The sequence below is a fragment of the Procambarus clarkii genome, chromosome 70 (genome assembly GCF_040958095.1).
Source record: "Procambarus clarkii isolate CNS0578487 chromosome 70, FALCON_Pclarkii_2.0, whole genome shotgun sequence".
Taxonomy (NCBI): Eukaryota; Metazoa; Arthropoda; class Malacostraca; order Decapoda; family Cambaridae; genus Procambarus; species Procambarus clarkii.
This window is the reverse complement of record NC_091219.1, coordinates 14,833,536-14,855,034: the sequence shown is the minus strand read 5'-3', so window position 1 is coordinate 14,855,034 and position 21,499 is coordinate 14,833,536.

Sequence of the window (21,499 nt, the reverse complement as noted above, 5' to 3'; positions counted from 1 at the left end):
GTACATTATGTGTTATGTGGTCTCTCACTTATTAGTTACTCTTTGTGTCCTGCCTGTTATATCCTAGTGTTATATAATTACTACACATTTGCACTCGGCCTTAATTCTAGTACCAGTTAAGGTTTAGGTTTCTGCAGAATTAGTTTACATGTCACTATAGGCTAAGGTCTCATACTTACTACGGGTGTACCTTTTAAGTTAACTCTAGTCCTCGGACTTGGAATTGTTACTGTTAATTCTTACTTTATATATTTACATGTTCTGCAGAATTTAATCTTCAATAAACTTTAAAGCCCCATACTGCCAGTATCTTTCCCCCCCTGATCAGAAAATTATGTACCCCGCCCTGCTCTGGTGACTCTATTACTCCCTCATCTATCCATATCTCAACTATGGTATTTGTGCTTGGGGTTCTACTACCCAAAATCATTTACGTCCTCTAATTACTCAACACAAAGCTGCTATTAGGACAATATCCAACTCTGGCCCCAGACATCACTCGGTACCCCTACTCAAATCTCTGAATATGTTAGATATTAAGTCACTGCACATTCTCTCATGTGTATTATACATATATAAAACGCTGAACTGTAATGCCAATCCTGACCTCAAAAGCTTCATAGAAGGTTGTAGCAGAACCCATGAGCACCACACCAGACATAAATGCAGTATTGATATTCCAAGAGTACGATTGAATCAATCTAGAAATGCTCTACAAATCAAGGGACCCAGAATGTGGAATGACCTTCCCAACCATGTTAAAGACAGTACCTCTCTCAACCAGTTTAAGATAAAAACGAAGCTATACCTAATAAATTCCCTGTAACCTACCTTACCCCTCTATTGTCAACCCATGTCTGTTTTTTTTTTAAACAAATGGCCACTGCCTTTTGAACGAAAGGCGGTGGAGTTTCTGATGGGGAAGGAAGAGATAATTGCGCATCGCGTTCCGCAAGGCGCGGTGCGGCCAGCCTGGGTGGCATAAAAAGCGCGGGAAGTCAGGTCTCGCTCTCACTCCCTCTCCCGACCCGGTCCACGATCCACGAAGCAGCTCCACGCTCAGCACCACGCCTCATCGACACGTGGGCCAGTACCCTTACCGCTTCTCCATTCTGCTTTACTGTGTACACGAGATTTCTCAAGCAAATGGACCCCATCCCCTCTACTATGGTCCCAGATCTGACGTTCTCTGATCCTTTGGGGCCTTCGACATCCCAGGCCGGTACCGCAGGGGCCCCCTGCCCTACCCAGCAAACCTTAAGGTAAGAGAGTTTCCTGTTCAAGTTAGTCAGGACTACCCCCAGTGCTGGCGTGTGTTTGCGCCGTCCCTCATGGCCCGTTCGTGCCGCTTTAGCTAGTTCCCTAGGGCCTTCCACCTGCTTGCCTCCCTGGGGTTGCAGGCGCGCCTCCAGGTCGGGACTGGTGTGCTGGTTATCTGCGGCGACTTCATGTGGCCAGGTTTCGGGGGTCCTGTGCCCTGGGGTCCGGCCCTATTGCATGCTCGGTGGACCATTCGTCCCAGGTGTGCCCTCCCCGGTTTGCTGTGCCCCTAGGCTTGCCCTAGGGGCCATGTTTCGCCCGCGCCTGGCCGTGCGTGCACGGCCAGGCTCCTTACTGTGGTCTGGCATCGCCCTCTGTGGCGACGCAACGTGGCTGGTTTCCGGGGTTCTGAGCCCTGGGGCCCATGCCCGGTAGGCGGCGCCCACGTGGCTTGGAGCTCGGTGGAGCACTCGCCCCAGGGATGCCCCTCGTTTCCTTTCCCGTTCCAGGCGTTTTTCCCTGGAACCCGGTTTGTTGCGCCTTCTAGGCTTGGCCCTAGGGGCCAGGTGTAACGGGGGGGTGGGGGAAATAACTCTATCTTGTCCATTATTCCACCCCCCAGTTAACTAACGAGGCCGGGGGAAACAGCTCTCTCTAGTCCGTTATCCCGTCCCCAGTTAGCTAACTATTCTAGAGCACTCCCAGAGTTCCTAAGGCAACCTCTCTCGTTCAACACCTTGTAACCTAGGTATTTGACTACCTAGGTGCTAAGACTACAAGGCGCCGTAACTCGATCAGCTACCCGAAACTCTAGAGAGAACTCTAGAATACAGAATCATTGCCACAAACGTATAAGAGAAAACGAAAGGAAAGAAATGAATAGTGAAGTAATTAGTGAGGGTTTGGGGTGAGAGGTAGGGAGGTGAAAGGAGCGAGGAGGGTCATTAGTTGAAAGTGAGAGTTTAGAGAGGGGTGGAGGGAGAGGAATAGATAGGTAGAAGTTGAAGAGTAGATAGTAGAAGTAGAAGAGTAGATAGTAGAAGACGAAATGCTGCCACCATCCATTCTAGATCATCACATACAAGACAAGGAATGGAACTTGTCTGTATCACAAATATTCACAAAAGATGTTATTACCATGTATCAACTCCAAACATAGGGGACACAGTTAAAGGCCATTTAAATAATAAATTCAATTATATTTCACATATTAAGTATCATACTTTAAGGCATGTTCAAGATATATATATGTAAAGTGAGTCATCCTCCAAGAATCTGAGAACACTACAACTGACTGCCCCTGATCATCACACAACACTTGTAAAACACGACCAAGTCACCTTACTGCTCAACTCACCAAGTGTCTCTGCCTTTAGGTGGATAGAGGGGGGGGTCTGTAGCTTGACAGAGACTGTCTCGCCCTGCCGCCCGACAGCCTCCCTGCTAGGGACGTCTTCTCTGCTCTGCTGGCTCGTCTGCTGTTCTTCTCTTAATGCTTAATCCTCTCGAATCGATAGTTTTCCGAGTATATATTGGGGACCCTAGTAACTAACTCCGCCCACAAGTAGATAGCCTCCGGCACTCTACCAAGCCACTCCTTAAACGTCGGCATGTTTGAAGGCTACCAGGCTCCAATTATGAGATTAGCAGAAGCAAGGTGAAATTCACATGATCTGACCTCAGGTCACTTGGGGTCATTAACTCTTTAGAGGTGTGAGATCTCCGGCCGACAACTGGCGCCTTCCCAAATCCCTGTCTCTGACTCATATTCTATATATATTTTAAATAAACTAAACCAAACACCTTACAGTGTTACACAGGGTTCGTCATGCGCTTGGCCGTGCGTGACCGTGATTATTATCTGCTCTGCTGGCTCGTCTGCTGTTCTTCTCTTAATGCTCAATCCTCTCGAATCGATAGTTCTCCGAGTATATATTGGGGACCCTAGTAACTAACTCCGCCCACAAGTAGATAGCCTCCGGCACTCTACCAAGCCACTCCTTAAACGTCGGCATGTTTGAAGGCTACCAGGCTCCAATTATGAGATTAGCAGAAGCAAGGTGAAATTCACATGATCTGACCTCAGGTCACTTGGGGTCATTAACTCTTTAGAGGTGTGAGATCTCCGGCCGACAACTGGCGCCTTCCCAAATCCCTGTCTCTGACTCATATTCTATATATATTTTAAATAAACTAAACCAAACACCTTACAGTGTTACACAGGGTTCGTCATGCTCTTGGCCGTGCGTGACCGGCCAGGCTCCCAGCGAGCGCCCTGGCGTCACCCTGGTGGCGACGCCTCTTGGCCGGGTTTTTCTAGTTGTCTTTGTCCCTAGGGCCCGACCGTAGGGGCCCATGCCAAGGTCGGCATCACCCACGTGGCATGGCGCTCCGAGGAGCGCTTGCCTTGGGCTGTGTTACGCTTCCTTCCTGTCCTTCTCCCTCTCGCCCTCGGGCAGGAGACGCCCTTGTGGCGGCGGTGCCCCGATGGGTAGGCCCAAAACTTTCTTGTTAATGGCTGCCTTGCGTCAGCCGGTGTCGTCCGGCTTGTTCTTCTTCAGACGTTTGTCTGGACGGTGAAGCCCAGCTTGTTCGTCCCAGTTGTTTGTCCGTCCGGTGTTGCTCGTTTTGTCCGTAACTAGGCGTTTTGTCTGGCTGGTGTAGACCAGCCTGTTCGTACCTAGACGTTTGTCTAGCTGGTGTATCCCAGCCTGTTTGTACCTAGTAGTTTGTCTGGCTGGTGTAGCCCAGCCTGTTCGTCCTAGACGTTTGTCTGGCTGGTGTAGCCCAGCCTGTTCGTCCTAGACGTTCGTCTGGCTGGTGTAGCCCAGCCTGTCCGTCCTAGACGTTTGTCTGGCTGGTGTAGCCCAGCCTGTCCGTCCTAGACGTTTGTCTTGCTGGTGTAGCCCAGCCTGTTTGTCCTAGACGTTTGTCTGGCTGGTGTTGCCCAGCCTGTTCGTCCCTAGACGTTTGTCTGGCTGGTGTTGCCCAGCCTGTTCGTCCCTAGACGTTTGTCTGGCTGGTGTAGCACAGCCTGTTCGTACCTAGACGTTTGTCTGGCTGGTGTAACCCAGCCTGTTCGTCCCTAGACGTTTGGCTGTTTGGTGTAGCCCAGCTTGTTCGTCCCAGTTGTTGTCTGGCCGGTGTAGGCCAGCTTGTTCGCCCCAGACGTTTGTCTGGCTGGTGTAGCCCAGCTCGTTCGCCCCAGACGTTTGTCTGGCTGGTGTAGCTCAGCTCGTTCGCCCCAGACGTTCGTCTGGCTGGTGTAGCCCAGCTCGTTCGTCCCAGACGTTTGTCTGGTTGGTGTAGCCCAGCTTGTTCGCCCCAGACGTTTGTCTGGCTGGAGTAGCCCAGCTCGTTCGTCCCAGACGTTTGTCTGGCTGGTGTCGCCCAGCTCGTTCGTCCCAGACGTTTGTATGGCTGGGTGTTTTTTCTTTAAAGAGCGCTGTTTGTCGACATAATTGTATTTGTGCTGCTATTTCATCTATGTTTTCATTTCTTGTTTTCATTCTACTCATTATGCTCAATTAGTATTAAGCTTGTCATTTAAGTTTATCATGCCCGAAACGCTTTGCGTAATAGTGGCTTTAGGCATTGTATGTACTAGCTCTACCTATAAGTCAACCAATCCTTGTATAAATTTATTGTATGTATGTACCTTACCTAAATAAAATTGTATTGTATTGTATTGTATTGTATAGCCTAGCTTGTTCGTCCCAGTCGCTTGTCTGGCTGTTGAAGCCCAGTTTGTTCGTCCCAGTTGTTTGTCTGGCTGATGAAGCCCAGCGTGTTCGTCCCAGTTAAATAAATAAATAAATAAATATGTTTATTTAGGTAAGGTACATACATACAAGTGATGTTACATTAATGGATCGATATATAGATAGAGCTAGTACATACAATGCCTAAAGCCACTATTACGCAATGCGTTTCGGGCAAGAAAAACATTAATATCTAGAACTTAATACTAATTGAGCATAAAGAATAAAAATTGTTGAGAACAAATACAAATAAAGATTAAAAAAAAAGGGGGAACATGACTGAAAAAGCAGCACAAATACAATAGGTTGACAGTGTTGATTAAAAAAAAAAAATAACAGACATGGGTTGACAATAGAGGAGTGAGGTAGGTTACAGGGAATTTATTAGGTAGTGTTTAGTTTTTACCTTAAACTGGTTGAGAGAGGTACAGTCTTTAACATGGTTGGGAAGGTCATTCCACATTCTGGGTCCCTTGATTTGTAGAGCATTTCTAGTTTGATTAAGTCGTATTCTAGGAATATCAAAACTGTATTTATTTCTGGTGTGGTGCTCATGGGTTCTGTTACAACCTTCAATAAAGCTTTTGAGGTCAGGATTGGCATTACAGTTCAGCGTTTTATATATGTATAATACACAAGAGAGAATGTGCAGTGACTTAATATCTAACATATTCAGAGATTTGAGTAAGGGTACCGAGTGATGTCGGGGCCAGAGTTGGATATTGTCCTAATAGCAGCTTTGTGTTGGGCAATTAGAGGACGTAAATGATTTTGGGTAGTAGAACCCCCAAGCACAAATACCATAGTTGAGGTATGGATAGATGAGGGAGTAATAGAGAATAACCAGGGCAGGGCAGGGTACATAATATCTGATCTTAGAAAGAATGCCAACAGTTTTTGAAACTTTTTTTGATATATTTAGAATGTGTCCCTGGAAATTCAGCTTGTGGTCGATGAGAACGCCAAGGAATTTGCCATCTAATTTGTTACAAATTTGGGTATTGTTTATTTTGAGATTTATTTGATTAGAGGATTTATTGCCAAACAGAATATAAAACGTTTTGTCAATGTTAAGGGCGAGTTTGTTGGCAGTTAGCTAAAGATGGACTTTCTCTAGCTCAGTATTTACTGTGGCATTTAGAGCAAGGGGGTCAGGACTGGAGTAAATGAAGGTTGTGTCGTCAGCAAATATAATTGGTTTGAGGTGTTGGGAGGCATTTGGAAGGTCATTAATGTAGATGAGAAAGAGGAGAGGGCCAAGTATGCTGCCCTGAGGAACACCAATGTTGATGGGTAGGGTGGGAGAAATTGTATTATTCACAGAAACATACTGGAGCCTGTCAGTAAGATAAGATTTGAGGTATTGCAGGGAGTGTCCTCTGACTCCATAATGATGTAATTTAAGAAGAAGGTTTTGGTGGTTGACAGTGTCAAAAGCGTTACGCAGGTCCACAAATAACCCAACAGGGAACTCCTTTTTATCAAGAGCTGCGTGAATTAAGTTAATCATACTAATAAGTGCATCGTTAGTGCTTTTTTTGGGTCTGAAGCCATATTGACAAGAGCTAAGTATATTGTGTTTGGCTAGAAAAGAGTAAAGCTGCTTGTAGATTAGTTTTTCGAATATTTTTGACAAGTTAGGCAGGATTGATATAGGTCTGTAGTTGTTAACATCTGTGAGATCACCACATTTGTGGACAGGGGTTACTCTTGCTTTTTTTAGAATGTCTGGAAAGGTTTGGAGTTCAAGTGACTTGTTGAAGAGCAATGCAATAGCAGGGGCTAAAGATCTGGAGGCTTTTTTGTAAATTAAAGTTGGTATCTCCTCGAGGGCACTAGACTTGGTTTTAAGGGAAAGGATTATCTCATTGGCATCAGTGGAACTAGTAGGCTTTAGGTACAGAGACTGTGGATAGTTACCTGTAAGATAGTCCTTAACATCAGTACTGGAAGATGGAATATCATTTGCAAGGGATGACCCAATGGAAGAGAAGAACCTATTGAACTCAATAGCAGAATCAGGCTGAAAGCTGACCAACGTTATTGGAAAGGAGTGTTGGTTTGTTATTTAAAATCTTCTTTGATCCCAATATTTGTGAAATTGTGCTCCAAGTTTTTTTAATGTTGCTTTTTTTTGGGGTAAATTTATCTTCATAGTATTTAGTTTTGGCTCGTCTAATTATTTTAGATAGCAATAACGAGTAATTCTTTGAGAATTCTTTGGAGACTGTCCCTAGCCTATACTTCTTCTCAAGGTCGTGTTTCTTGTTAATGGATTTAAGTATTCCCTTTGTAAGCCAAGGATTGTTAAGCCTTTTGCTTGTGACTTGTTTTGTAAGCATAGGACAGTGGGTGTTATAAAGGCTTAGAGTTGTTTGTAGAAAAGATTGCACTGCTAGGTTGATGTCCCCTATGTTACCTAACTCGGACTCCCAGTTGACATTATCAGCAGCAGTTATAAAATTGTTTATAGCAGTTTCATTGTGCAGCCTAAAGCTTAACTCCCTTGACTCAAGAGGTGGTTTGATAATGTTAGTTAAGAGAAATGTGGGGTAATGGTCTGTAGTGCTATCGGTGATTATACCTGAAGTAGCCCAGCTTGTTCGTCTCAGCTGTTTGTCTGGCTGGCGAAGCCCTGCTTGTTCGTCACAGACGTTTCGTCTGGCCGGTGGAGCCCGGCTTGTTCGTACACAGACGTTTAGTCTGGCCGGTGTAGCCCGTTCTGTTCGTACCCAGTCGTCTGGGATGGCCGGTGTATCCCGGCTTGTTCGTACCCAGTCGTTTGGGCTGGCCGGTGTATCCCGGTTTGTTCGTCCCCAGATGTTTGCTGGCCCGGTGTCCCACGTTATGTTCGCCCAGCAGTTTGGCCTGACCGGCGTAGACCGGCCTGTTTGTTCCATGACGTCTCGTCCACTCGGTGTAGCCGCCTGTTGTTCCCGCATGTACACGTTCCCTCCTGTTTCCCTGTCCTGTCCTATTCCAGCGCAGGCGCATGCCGTCGAGCGGTCTGTCCGCTTGGGTGGGCTATGTTATGTTATTATCTTTTATTTAAGTTTTTCTAAACTAATTTATTGCATCGTTCAGCTTACAGTTATGCCTTGTATTTACTTACTATTCCTCTTGCAGCGTTAATGCAGTGTCCATTGCTGTTGGATACTCAACTAATTTTGTTTCACTTTTGAGAATATTATTGCTTTAGGCTAGCCATTCTCCCTTGATTAGTACTGTTTTAATAACCATTCCATCCCTTGAACATTACAGTTTTACGCTATCCAAACCATACCATGCACATTACTGTTTAACCTACCATCCTATCCCTTGATTAATCCCGCTTTAAGCTACCAAATCTTTCCATGATTACCACTGTTGCTTTTATTTGTTCAGCTTATATGCAAGTACATTATATTACGGTCTTATTCTATTATTAGAATATAATATTCCCCTCCCGTTCTCACTGTTCTGTTCTACTCCTCCAGGGTAGGCGCATGCCGTAGAGCGGTCTGTCGGCTTGGGTGAGCTACGCCATGTTATCATTTATTTAAGTTTCCCTAAATTAATTTATTACTTTGTTCAGCTTTCAGTTATGCCTTGTATTTACTTACTAATCCTGTTGCAGCGTTAAAGCCGTGTCCATTGCTGTGGGATACACAAATAATTTTGTTTTCACTTTTGAGACTATTATTGTTTTAATCTAGACCAACTATTCCATGAATAAGTACTGTTTAATTAACCAATCTATCCCATGAACATTACAGTTTTAATCTATCCAAACTATACCATGCATATATTACTGTTTAACCTAACCATCCTATACCTTGTATAGTCCTGCTTTAATCTACCCAAATTATCCATGATTATCACTGTTTACTCTTTTATTTGTTCAGCTTAAACACAAGTATATTATATATTTTATTTGTTCAGCTTAAATACAAGTATATTATAATGCGGTCTTAAGCTATTTACTTGTTCAGTTTCAGTTTGTCTTGTATTTACTCTGCTATTTATTCTCTGTTTTCTAGCACTGCTTAAGCATCATGCCTCTCTTGCTGTTTTGGCCTCGCTATGTTATTTATATTATTTATTTAAGTTTTCTAAAATTAATTTGTTACATAGTCCAGCTTCAGTTATGCCGGTATTTATTTATTAACACTGTTGCAGTGTTAAAGCAGTGTCCATTTCTAGTGGGATACGCAAATAATTTTGCTTTCACTTTTGAGATTATTATTGTTTGAATTCTTCCAAACTATACCACGAATAATACTGTCTTAATATAAACAAACTATACAATGAATAATACGGTCTTATTATAACCAAACTATACCATGAATAATACTATTCAAACTATACAAGAATATTACTCTCTTAATCTATTTTAACTGCTCAGCTTTTATTACGATAGCATTGGCTATGTCCGGAATTCTCATTCACTATGGACACTTAACTTTACCTTTGCTTTTGTCTACTTGTGTATGTGACGGTTGCCGGTGCGGCAGCTGGGTCTCCCTGCCTGTTTTTTTTCCCGTTAGACCTGCCGATGCTTACTTTTTCATTTTCCGCAGTGGCGAGAAGCCGGATCACGCAGCAACTACAACACGGAAGAGGGCTCGGGCGGCGTCGTGCGAGGACAACAGCGCAGTGTGTGAGGACGCAGCCGGCCTGGGCCAGGACGAAACCCGCCCGCTTTGCCTCCCCCTCCTCGGGGCCTCCTCGGGCGGCTCTGATGTGGACGGTGACCACACTTCCCAGAGGCCCCCTGCCGGCAAAGCGGCGGGTGGCACAGCGTCGCAGCCTCCACCCCTTTCGGCCGACGATTGGACGACGCTGCAGGCGCCCATCGCGCAGGTTCGGGGGCCCTCTCATGTCAAGCCTTCTGGGCATGGGAACCACCGAGGTCGACCCTGCCGCGGCTGCTACAGCCGCCCTGCCCCCCACCTTCACCGACCGTCGCCCACGGGCCAGGGCCAGGGGGCATAAGTCGAGGCGACGTGCGAGCTCCTCCAGTCTGTCCTCCTTCCTTCCTAGTTCGGTAGCGTAGTTGCTCTGCCACCCTGAGGTTTCCCTTGCAGCCAGCGGGCACTCGCCCTTGGGGGGGGGGGTCCGGCCAGCTGGCCTGCGGGGTGGGGGTGCAGCGCCCGTCCCCAAGGGTTCCGCTGTCCGCAGCTACTACTTTGACTTTACAGCCTTTCTACTAGTAAGCCCTACCGTATGTCAGGTAATTCCTTCTTCCTTGGCGGCTCGGCCTCTGGCCTGGGGTTATTTTCTTCTCCAAATACATATCAGGCTTTCCCAGTCACTATGTATTTTTCCACCGCCTGATTATTCTCCAGCTAGGGTTTCCCTAGCCTCGTAGCCTGGTGGATAGTGCGCAGGACTCGTAATTCTGTGGCGCGGGTTCGATTCCCGCACGAGGCAGAAACAAATGGGCAAAGTATCTTTCACCCTGAATGCTCCTGTTACCTAGCAGTAAATAGGTACCTGGGAGTTAGTCAGCTGTCACGGGCTGCTTCCTGAGGGTGGAGGCCTGGTCGAGGACCGGGCCGCGGGGACACTAAAGCCCCGAAATCATCTCAAGATAACCTCCCTTATGTTATGTTGTTCACTTTGGTGTCCTGTTATACTTAGAATTAGATTTGTTACATTCGCCTCACTGCTAATTCTAGACAATAGGACATTAGGTTTCTGCAGAGTTTGTTACTAGGCTATAAGATTACGTTATTTTACTACGGGTGTACAATTTAAGATGTTTCATATACTTTGAGTTAGCCACGGCTATGTTATACATTTGTTAAGACCTACTTAGAAGCCTGTTTTACTTCTGCAGAATTATTTATCCTGTAATAAATTTACGCCCCCATGTGTTGGTGTCTTCCTTCCCCTGATCAGAAAATGGCCACTGCTTTTTGAACGAAAGGCGGTGGAGTTTCTGATGGGGAAGGAAGAGACAATTGCACATCGCGTTCCGCAAGGCGCGGTGCGGCCAGCCTGGGTGGCATAAAAAGCGCGGGAAGTCAGGTCTCACTCTCACTCCCTCTCCCGACCCGGTCCACGATCCACGAAGCGCCCACCCTCCTCCCCCTTTCTGCTGGCTGCCAGTTTTCCCGGTTCTGACTACGTCAGTCGTTGTTCCTCACGTCTTTCCTCCCGTTTCACTGGGGATTATGCAGCGCCCGTCCCCAAGTGTTCCGCTGTCCGCAGCTACTACTTTGACTTTACAGCCATTCTACTAGTAAGCCCTACCTTATGTCAGGTAATTTCTTCTTCCTTGGCGGCTCGGCCTCTGGCCTGGGGTTATTTTCTTCTCCAAATACATATCAGGCTTTCCCAGTCACTATGTATTTTTCCGCCGCGTGATTATTCTCCAGCTAGGGTTTCCCTTATGTTATGTTGTTCACTTTGGTGTCCTGTTATACTTAGAATTAGATTTGTTACATTCGCCTCACTGCTAATTCTAGACAATAGGACATTAGGTTTCTGCAGAGTTTATTACTAGGCTGTAAGATTACGTTATTTTACTACGGGTGTACAATTTAAGATGTTTCGTGTACTTTGAGTTAGCCACGGCTATGTTATACATTTGTTAAGACCTACTTAGAAGCCTGTTTTACCTCTGCAGAATTATTTATCCTGTAATAAATTTACGCCCCCATGTGTTGGTGTCTTCCTTCCCCTGATCAGAAATGCTGTTTGTCGACCTAATTGTTTTTGTGCTGCTTTTTCAGCCATGTTCCCCCCCCCCCCTATTTATCTCTTTTTTTTTTTTTAATTGTTCTCAACACATATTATTCTTTATGCTCAATTAGTATTAAGCTTTAGTCATTTAAGTTTTTCATGCCCGAAACGCTTTGCGTAATAGTGGCTTTAAGCATTGTATGTACTAGCCCTATCTAGAAATCCATCATTCTTTCTAAAATCTCTTGTATGTACCCTACCTAAATAAAAATTTATTTATTTATTTTATTTATTATTTATTTATTTATTATTATATGTTATGCTATTATTATTTTCTTTATTACTTTATATATTTATTTTATTATTTAATTTACTATTTATGTTATTACTTATGTCCTTCCTTATGTATTCTGCTACACTTTCATTCGTTATTTAATTTTCCGTTTTATTCGTTAGTTAATTACTTTATTTCTGTTATTACTTTGTCCTTATTCTGTTTGTACCGAGTCACATTTATTCGTTTTATTTTACGTTTGTTCGTCTCTTTTTTTTCTTTCTAGTTTAGTTAATCTTTTGTCCTATTCTGGTTGTTGCTACACTTCTATTCGTTTATCCTATATTTCCGTTTTGTTTGTTTTTAATTTTCTTTGTTAATTTACTTATGTCCTTTTCCTGCTATACTGCTACCATTATTCGTCTTTTTTTTTCTCCATTTTCCTCATTATTTATTTTAATATTTAAGTTATTCGTATGCATTATTATGTTTATCAGCTACACTTTCTTTCGTTTATATTTCTACGTTATTTGTTATTTATTTACTTCATTTCTGTTACTACTCTTGTCCTTATACTGGTTGTACTGCTCACTTTTATTTGCTTATTACCAACGTTATTGTTCTAGTATTGTTTTCCGGTTCTCTGCTCCACTCCGGTTTGTTTACTTATTTCCGTTTATCCGTTATTTATTTACTTTATTTATTTTGCTTTATTTATTATTATTATACGTTATATGCTATATGTTTTATTATGTTATGTTATTATTATTTATTATTATTTGTTTTACTTTATTATTTTATTTTAATTTACTATTTATGTTATTACTTTGTCTTTTCTGTTTACTAGTCAGGCTTTCGTTTTATTTCTTTTCCGTTTATTCGTTAGTTATTTACTTTATTTCAGTTATTCTTTTATCCTTATCCTGTGTGTATTGCTCACATCTATTCGCTTATTTATTTTATACACTTTATTCATTATTCATTTACTTTAATTTAGTTTACTTATGTTTTGTACGTCATGTCCTAAGTTTCCTTAAGCTCTTTTAAGTCCTTCCTAGGCGTTATTTTAGGCGTTTCTTCCGGACTACTCTTGTTCAGTCTTTCCCTTACGCCTTATCTGTCTACTTGTCCCTTCTCTTGTAGCTTATTCCTGGGGGTTTACAAGTAAGTAAGTAAGTAATTATCAAAAGAAGGCACCAAACCGGGAAGGCTATGTAGCACCATCAAATATGCAAAATAATCAGAGGGCGCTAAATATCACCAAGGATGCCAATACGAGAACAAAAACGCATAAGGCGAACGATATCAAAAGTATCCGAGTCACCAAGAATTCTATCGAGGGACAGGTGACCGCGAGGGGCGGCCGGAAAGCAAGACACACGCTCGTCCTGGAAGTCAGGACATTCAAGAAGGACATGCACGACCGTAAGCGGGACAATGCAACTAGGACAATAAGGAGCAGGGCGGCGCTCCATCAAGTGACCATGGGTTAAGCGAGTATGGCCAAAACGCAACCTCGCCAGAGCTGTTTCCCACCGCCGGTTACGGTGGAAGGAGGACGGCCACGAGGAAACACAACATTTAAGAGTACGTAGCTTGTTACCCGTAACAGACAACCAAGAAGCCTGCCAACGGGTAAGGACTGAGGAATGGATAACCGGGTAAAAGTCGGAATATGGAATGCCTTTATGAGAGACAAGAGCGGACAGCTTCCTTAGCGGCAGCATCCGCACGCTCATTTAAAGACACACCAATATGGCTGGGAACCCAACAAAACTCAACCGACTTAAATTTACTGTGAACGAGAAACAGCCAATGCTGGATCTCGACAACTACTGGATGAACCGGATTAAAGGACCCGAGAGCCATGAGGGCACTACGAGAGTCAACAACAACCACAAAGGAAGACTGACAACGAGAAAGCAGGAGACGAAGAGCATAGAGAATAGCATAAAGTTCCGCTGTAAAGATGCTAGTCTCCGGAGGCAAGCGACACATAAGTGCGATCAGGAAAAACAACAGAGTAGCCAACACCGTCCGCTGACTTAGACCCATCGGTGAAGACAGAAACGGAGCGGGAGTGAGAAGAAAAGTGCTCGAGGAAAAGGCGTTTTAGAACCGTAGGAGGGGTAAAAGCTTTAGTGATATGGGTCAAGGAAGTACAAAACCACGGAAGAGGGACCCTCCACGGGGGCAAAGAAGGAACAACACGAGGAGAAACGTCAGAAATACGAACGGAGAGAGAATCCTGTAGGCGAGATAACCGGACAGAAAGAGGGAGGTGGTGAAGAGGAACAGGAACCGCAGGAGGGGTAAAAGTTAAAGCACGACAGAGGCGAGAGGAAGGATGTTGCAAGGACCACGCAAGATAGCGAAGACAGTAGCGATCACGACGTGCTCGGAGGGAGATGGCGAAGCATCTCATAATGAATACCATCGGAGCCCGCCGCCGTAGAACCGCAGAGGGCCAGGGCAGAACGAAGTTCAGAGAGAGAGAAGGGATCATTATAGGGAAGCTGAAGATGAGTGCAGAAATCTAAAGGACGAGACTCAAGGACAGGTTTACGAAGAAGGAAAGATTGGAGAAGATGAAGACCAGAGCTAACAGAAGAAAAGTGGGAACCCAGTTCGGAAGCGACCTGCAACGGGTCCGCCACAAGAGTATCATGGAGGTGAAGGACCGGTGAAACATCGGGAACGAACTTACCCGCTATCTTGCGGATACGCTTCCAGATCTGGGACAGAGGGGTCTCGGACGTAATTGTTGAGACATAAGATGCCCAACATTCACGTTTAGCCGTACGGATAGCCCTACGGGCCACCGCACTCGCTTTCCGAAAGAAAAGAAAAGAATCGGTCGTCTGCCTACGGCGGTGCCTCTTCCAGGCTGCACGCTTATAGCAGACAGCCCGAGTACAGTCCGCATTCCACCAGGGAACGCACTTCCGTGGACCCCGAGAGGAAGAGCGAGGAATAGAGCGGAGGGCAGCGTTGAAGACAGTGTCATGAAAAAGGAGGAGAGCGCGAGAGAGAGGCAGAAGGGAGAGGTCAGGGAGAGCAGCACTGAGGGTAAATAGGGTCCAGTCTGCCTTAGCAAACTGCCACCTAGGGAAAGAGAGGGAAGGGCGAAAAGAGAAAAAGGAAACAAGGATGGGGAAATGATCACTTCCATGGAGGTCATCAAGAACCTGCCACGTGAAATCTAAGTAAAGAGAAGAAGAGCAGAGAGAAAGATCAAGACAAGAAAGGGTGCGAGTCCGAGAGTCCAAATGAGTGGGCTCACCAGAATTCAGAAGAGACAGGGAAGAAGAGAGGAGAAACGGCTCAAGGAGGCGACCCCGGGTATTCGTCAGAACGTCACCCCAAAGAGAATGACGACAATTGAAGTCACCCAGCAGGAGCACAGGCTCCGGCAAGGAGTCCAGGAGGTGTTTCAAATCAGGAAGAGAGAGCGGGACACTCGGGGGGAGATAAATGGAACAAACTGTGTACCATTTACCCACAAAGATACGAGCAGCAGAACAATGGAGAGGCGAAGGAAAAAGTAAAGGAACAAAGGGAACATCAGCCCGAATCAAGAGAGCAGAAGAATTAGAAGCCCCAGCAATGGCTGGGGGGGGGGAGAGAAAGGAATAGCCACGAAAACGACCAGGACGAGCACCAAGCATTGGCTCCTGGAGACAGACACAAAGGGGCGAAAACCGCGAAATCAGAAGTTGGAGTTCGAGGAAATTGGCGTAATAACCTCGAACGTTCCATTGAAGAATGGACAACGACGGGAAGAGAAAGGACAAAAACAGAGAACAAGGAAGAAACAAAGGCGAAAGAGCAACAGAGCACGTTAAAGAATATCAGGGTCGGGATCAGGGTCAGCAAAGTCAGGGTTAGGGGGCATGGGTAAACTGAGCAAAGACGGAGGGAAGGAAACGGGAGAACAGATCAGAGGTGGGCGGGCAGGGTCCGGAGGAGGAGGAGGAGGAGGAGGAGGAGGAGGAGGAGGAGGAGGAAGAGGAGGAGACAACGGAGAGGAGCCGTCAAGGACAGCAGCAGGAGGAGGGGGAGTAGAGAGAGGGGAGCGCACCCCAGCAAGAGCAGCAACCAAAAGGGAAGCAGGGGCCAAAGAAACCTCCATAGCAGGAACAGGGGGCGCAAGCACTGAAACGGGAGGGGAAGGAGCAACAGAGCCAGAAGGAGGAGCTGAGGAAGAAAGCGAAGCCTTCTTACCCGCCGGGGAAGAGGAAGGAGAGGAGCCAGGCTTACGCTTCTGACTTAAAGAGACCGGTGTCCCAGCAACTACGTACCGGGCAACGGATTCCAGTGTCTCAACAGGAGAAGCCGAACGAGAGCACACACGACGGCCGTTAGGAGAGCGATGGACATCCGCCCGCACCGACAGGCGGTGGGGAGAGCCGATAGATGGAGGAAGAGGATGGGAATGAGGATCGGAGGGGGACGAGGAAGAAGACACAGAAGACACGACAGACCGGGTAGAAGGAAGGGGAACCCCAGACAGAGGACCAGGAGGAGGATCCTTCGGGAGAGAACCCAAAGGAACAGAGGAGGGGGCAGTGGGCGCATCAGGGTCCAAGGCCCGGAAACGGTTGTGAGTCTGAGGAAGGCGGGAAGGACGAGGAGAGGAAGAGCGCAACACGCGAGCATAAGAGATATTAGCATAAGGCGGGAGCCGGCGAACCTGGCGCCTCGCCTCAGGAAAAGATAAACGCTCTCGGTGCTTCAGGTTGAGGACGGCTGCCTCAAGCTTGTAATGGACACACGCACGGGAGAAGGTAGGATGGGCCTCACCGCAGTTGAAGCAACGAGCCTGGGGAGAAGTGCACTCCGACTTAGAGTGAGCTTCGCCACCACACAAAGGACAGAGAGAGACAGTCCCGGAGCAGCGGAGGGCACCATGCCCAAACCTCCAGCACTTGTTGCAGAGCCGAGGAGAAGGAAACTAATGAAAACACATTGTTTTTTATCATTTGTATTGGAAACAACATTGTCATATATCTTTTATTGGATCTAAATAATACGAAACCTCGCTCTATGATTTGAAGTTAAAATCCTCAAATTTGGTAAAATTGTGACTTTTTCACGTTAATCATGTAGTTTGATATTACGTAAATATATTCATTTTTACCAATATTTCGATACTATTTCATGTAGTATCACGATATGTGATTTGGCCTTCAAATCTCAGAATTTCGCAAAATATTGCATTTTAAGCAAGTTTTCTTGCATTTTGTTTCGTACAAGAAATCATCGAATTTAGCAATATTTTGACGTTTATCATCCCCTTTTCCTTTATGTTATTTAAAGAAAATATCATCGAATTAGGCAATATTTTGCCGTTTTTCCACGTTTTTGTGAATTTTCAGTTTCTTGTTATTAATTCATTATATATACGATAAAAATAATGCAAACACATCATTGATTAGATAATAACCTTAAATACTTCATTTTCAATCAACTATTTGTTCATCGTTAAAATACTAAGTAAGATATTGAAAAGGGGAGAAGTTCTGCTTTTATTGCATATATCGACGTTTCAGCCGGAATTGAGCGGTTTTCGTGTACATCTTCCATCGGTAATATAAACGAAAAATCAGGCACATTTTAGTTAATTCTAATGAAAACACATTGTTTTTTATCATTTGTATTGGAAACACCATTTTCATATGTCTTTTCTTGGATCTAAATAATACGAAACCTCGCTCTATGATTTGAAGTTAAAATCCTCAAATATGGTAAAATAGTGACTTCTTCACGTTAATCATGTAGTTTGATATTACGTAAATATATTCATTTTTACCAATATTTCGATACTATTTCATGTAGTATCACAATATGTGATTTGGCCTTCAAATCTCAGAATGTCGTATAATATTGCATTTTAAGCAAGTTTTCTTGCATTTTGTTTCGTACGAAAAATCATTGAATTTAGCAATATTTTGACGTTTATTTTCCCCTTTTCCTCTATGAGATTTAAACAAAATATCATCGAATTAGGCAATATTTTGCCGTTTTTCCACGTTTTTGTGATTTTTCAGTTTATGGGTAATAATTCATTATATATACGATAAAAATGATGCAAAAACATAATTGATTAGATAATAACCTTATATACTTCATTTTCAATCAACTATTTGTTCATCGTTAAAATACTGAGTAAGATATTGAAAAGGGGAGAAATTCTGTTTTTATTATATATATTGACGTTTCAGCCGGAATAGAGATGTTTTCGTGTACATCTTCCATCGGTAATATAAACGGAAATTCAGGAACATTTTAGTTAATTCTAATGATTTTTTGATTTTTATCATTGATAAAAATCATTGATTTTACATTGATTTTTATCATTTGTATTGGAAACAACATTGTCATATGTCTTTTCTTGGATCTAAATAATACGAAACCTCGCTCTATGATTTGAAGTTAAAAGCCTCAAATATGGTTAAAAAGTGACTTTTTCACGTTTTTCACGTAGTTTGATATTACGTAAATATATTCATTTTTACCAATATTTCGATACTATTTCATGTAGTATCACGATATGTGATTTGGCCTTCAAATCTCAGAATTTCGCAAAATATTGCATTTTAAGCAAGTTTTCTTGCATTTTGTTTCGTACGAAAAATCATCGAATTTAGCAATATTTTGACGTTTATCATCCCCTTTTCCTTTATGTGAATTAAACAAATTATCATCGAATTAGGCAATATTTTGCCGTTTTTCCACGTTTTTGTGAATTTTCATTTTATTGTTATTAATTCATTATATATACGATAAAAATAATGCGAACACATAATTGATTAGATAATAACCTTAAATACTTCATTTTCAATCATCTATTTGTTTATAACACTTGTCTAAATAAGTGATTTAGTTTAGTCTGCCGTTTAAAGAAAAAAAGAGCATATCAATGTTATATCACAGAAAACGAATTTATCATAAACTCATGTATTTGTCTTACAGTCTATGGTGCCAATGTCTGAATTGTCAAAATGATGTACTTTGCATGCATCAGATCTTTAGTGGATTATGCTGCACCTCTGCTTGTTTTGATGCCTGAAAGAAAGTTTGGAGGGCTTGAAAAATTGCAGAACGAAGCCTTGAGGATAATCCTTGGGTGCCGTCGTACCACAATGATACTTAATATGAGAAAGGAACTTAATATTCTGAGCGTTGTTGATCGTGTTACTGAAATTAACTGTCAAATTGGTATAAAAATGCTTAGGCTAACTCATCCTAATCCTTGCACAGAAGCCCTCCAGAATTTCTTTATTGAAGATCAGCATTGTTCCAAATGGATAACAAAAACTGGAACTCAACTCAAAATGTATGCGGTTCATGATTTGTACCAAGAGAAACAACAACGGCACTTTCCTGCACCGTGGGAGGTTACACCCTTTACAGTTTTAATCCCTCCCTTTCCACCCAAGAAGCAAATTAGAGATCAGCCCAAGCTTCGACATGAGGCAAAGCTCAACGCCTTAAGCCATATTGATGCTCTGTCCACAGAGCATTCTCTCTCTCAAATTATATACACTGATGGTTCCCTACACCGCACCACGGGTGCAGCTGGAAGTGCAGTTGTCTTGACACTGGGCGATGGCCTAAACAAAATATCATCGAATTAGGCAATATTTTGCCGTTTTTCCACAATTTTGTGAATTTTCAGTTTATTGTTATTAATTCATTATATATACGATAAAAATGATGCAAACACATAATTGATTAGAAATTCACCTTAAATACTTTATTTTCAATCAACAATTTGTTTCTCGTTAAAATACTGAGTAGGATATTGAAAAGGGGAGATGTTCGGTTTTTATTGCATATATCGACGTTTCAGCCGGATTAGAGCGGTTTTACGTGTACATCTTCCATCGGTAATATAAACGGAAAATCAGGAACATTTTAGTTAATTCCATTGGTTTTTATCATTTGTATTGGAAACAACATTGTCATATGTCTTTTCTTGGATCTAAATAATATGAAACCTCGCTCTATGATTTGAAGTTAAAATCCTCAAATATGGGTAAATAGTGATTTTTTCACGTTTTTCATGTAGTTTGATATTACGAAAATACATTCATTTTTACCAATATTTCGATACTATTTCATGTAGTATCACGATATGTGATTTGACCTTCAAATCTCAGAATTTCGCATAATATTGCATTTTAAGCAATATTCTTGCATTTTGTTTCGTACGAAAAATCATCGAATTTAGCAATATTTTGACGTTTATCATCCCCTTTTCCTTTATGTGAATTAAACAAAATATCATCGAATTAGGCAATATTATGCTGTTTTTCCACGTTTTTGTGAATTTTCAGTTTATGGGTATTAATTCATTATATATACGATAAAATAGATGCAAACACATAATTGATTAGATAATAACATTAAATACTTCATTTTCAATCAACTATTTGTTTCTCGTTAAAATACTGAGTAAGATATTGAAAAGGGGAGAAGTTCTGTTTTTATTGCATATATCGACGTTTCAGCCGGAATAGAGATGTTTTCGTGTACATCTTCCATCGGTAATATAAACGGAAAATCAGGAACATTTTAGTTAATTCTAATGAAAACACATTGATTTTTATTGGAAACAACATTGTCATATGTTTTTTCTTGGATCTAAATAATACGAAACCTCGCTCTATGATTTGAAGTTAAAATCCTCAAATATGGTTATATAGTGACTTTTTTCACATTTTTCATGTAGTTTGATATTACGTATATATATTCATTTTTACCAATGTTTCGACACTATTTCATGTAGTATCACGATATGTGATTTGGCCCACAAATCTCAGAATTTCGCATAATAATGCATTTTAAGCAAGTTTTCTTGCATTTTGTTTCGTACGAAAAATCATTGAATTTAGCAATATTTTGACGTTTATCATCCCCTTTTCCTTTATGTTATTTAAACAAAATATCATCGAATTAGGCAATATTTTGCCGTTTTTCCACGTTTTTATGAATTTTCAGTCTATGGGTATTAATTCATTATATATACGATAAAAATGATGCAAATACATTATTGATTAGATAATAACCTTAAATACTTCATTTTCAATCATCTGTTTGTTTCTCTTTAAAATACTGAGTAAGATATTGAAAAGGGGAGAAGTTCGGTTTTTATTGCATATATCGACTTTTCATGCGGATTAGAGCGGTTTTACGTGTACATCTTCCATCGGTAATATAAACGGAAAATCAAGAACATTTTAGTTAATTCTAATATAAACTCATTGTTTTTTATCATTTGTATTGGAAACAACATTGTCATATGTCTTTTCTTGGATCTAAATAATACGAAACCTCCCTCTATGATTTGAAGCTAAAATCCTCAAATATGGTAAAATTGTGATTTTTTTCACGTTTTTCATGTAGTTTAATATTACGTAAATATATTCATTTTTACCAATATTTCGATACTATTTCATGTAGTATCACAATATGTGATTTGGCCTTCAAATCTCAGAATGTCGCATAATATTGCATTTTAAGCAAGTTT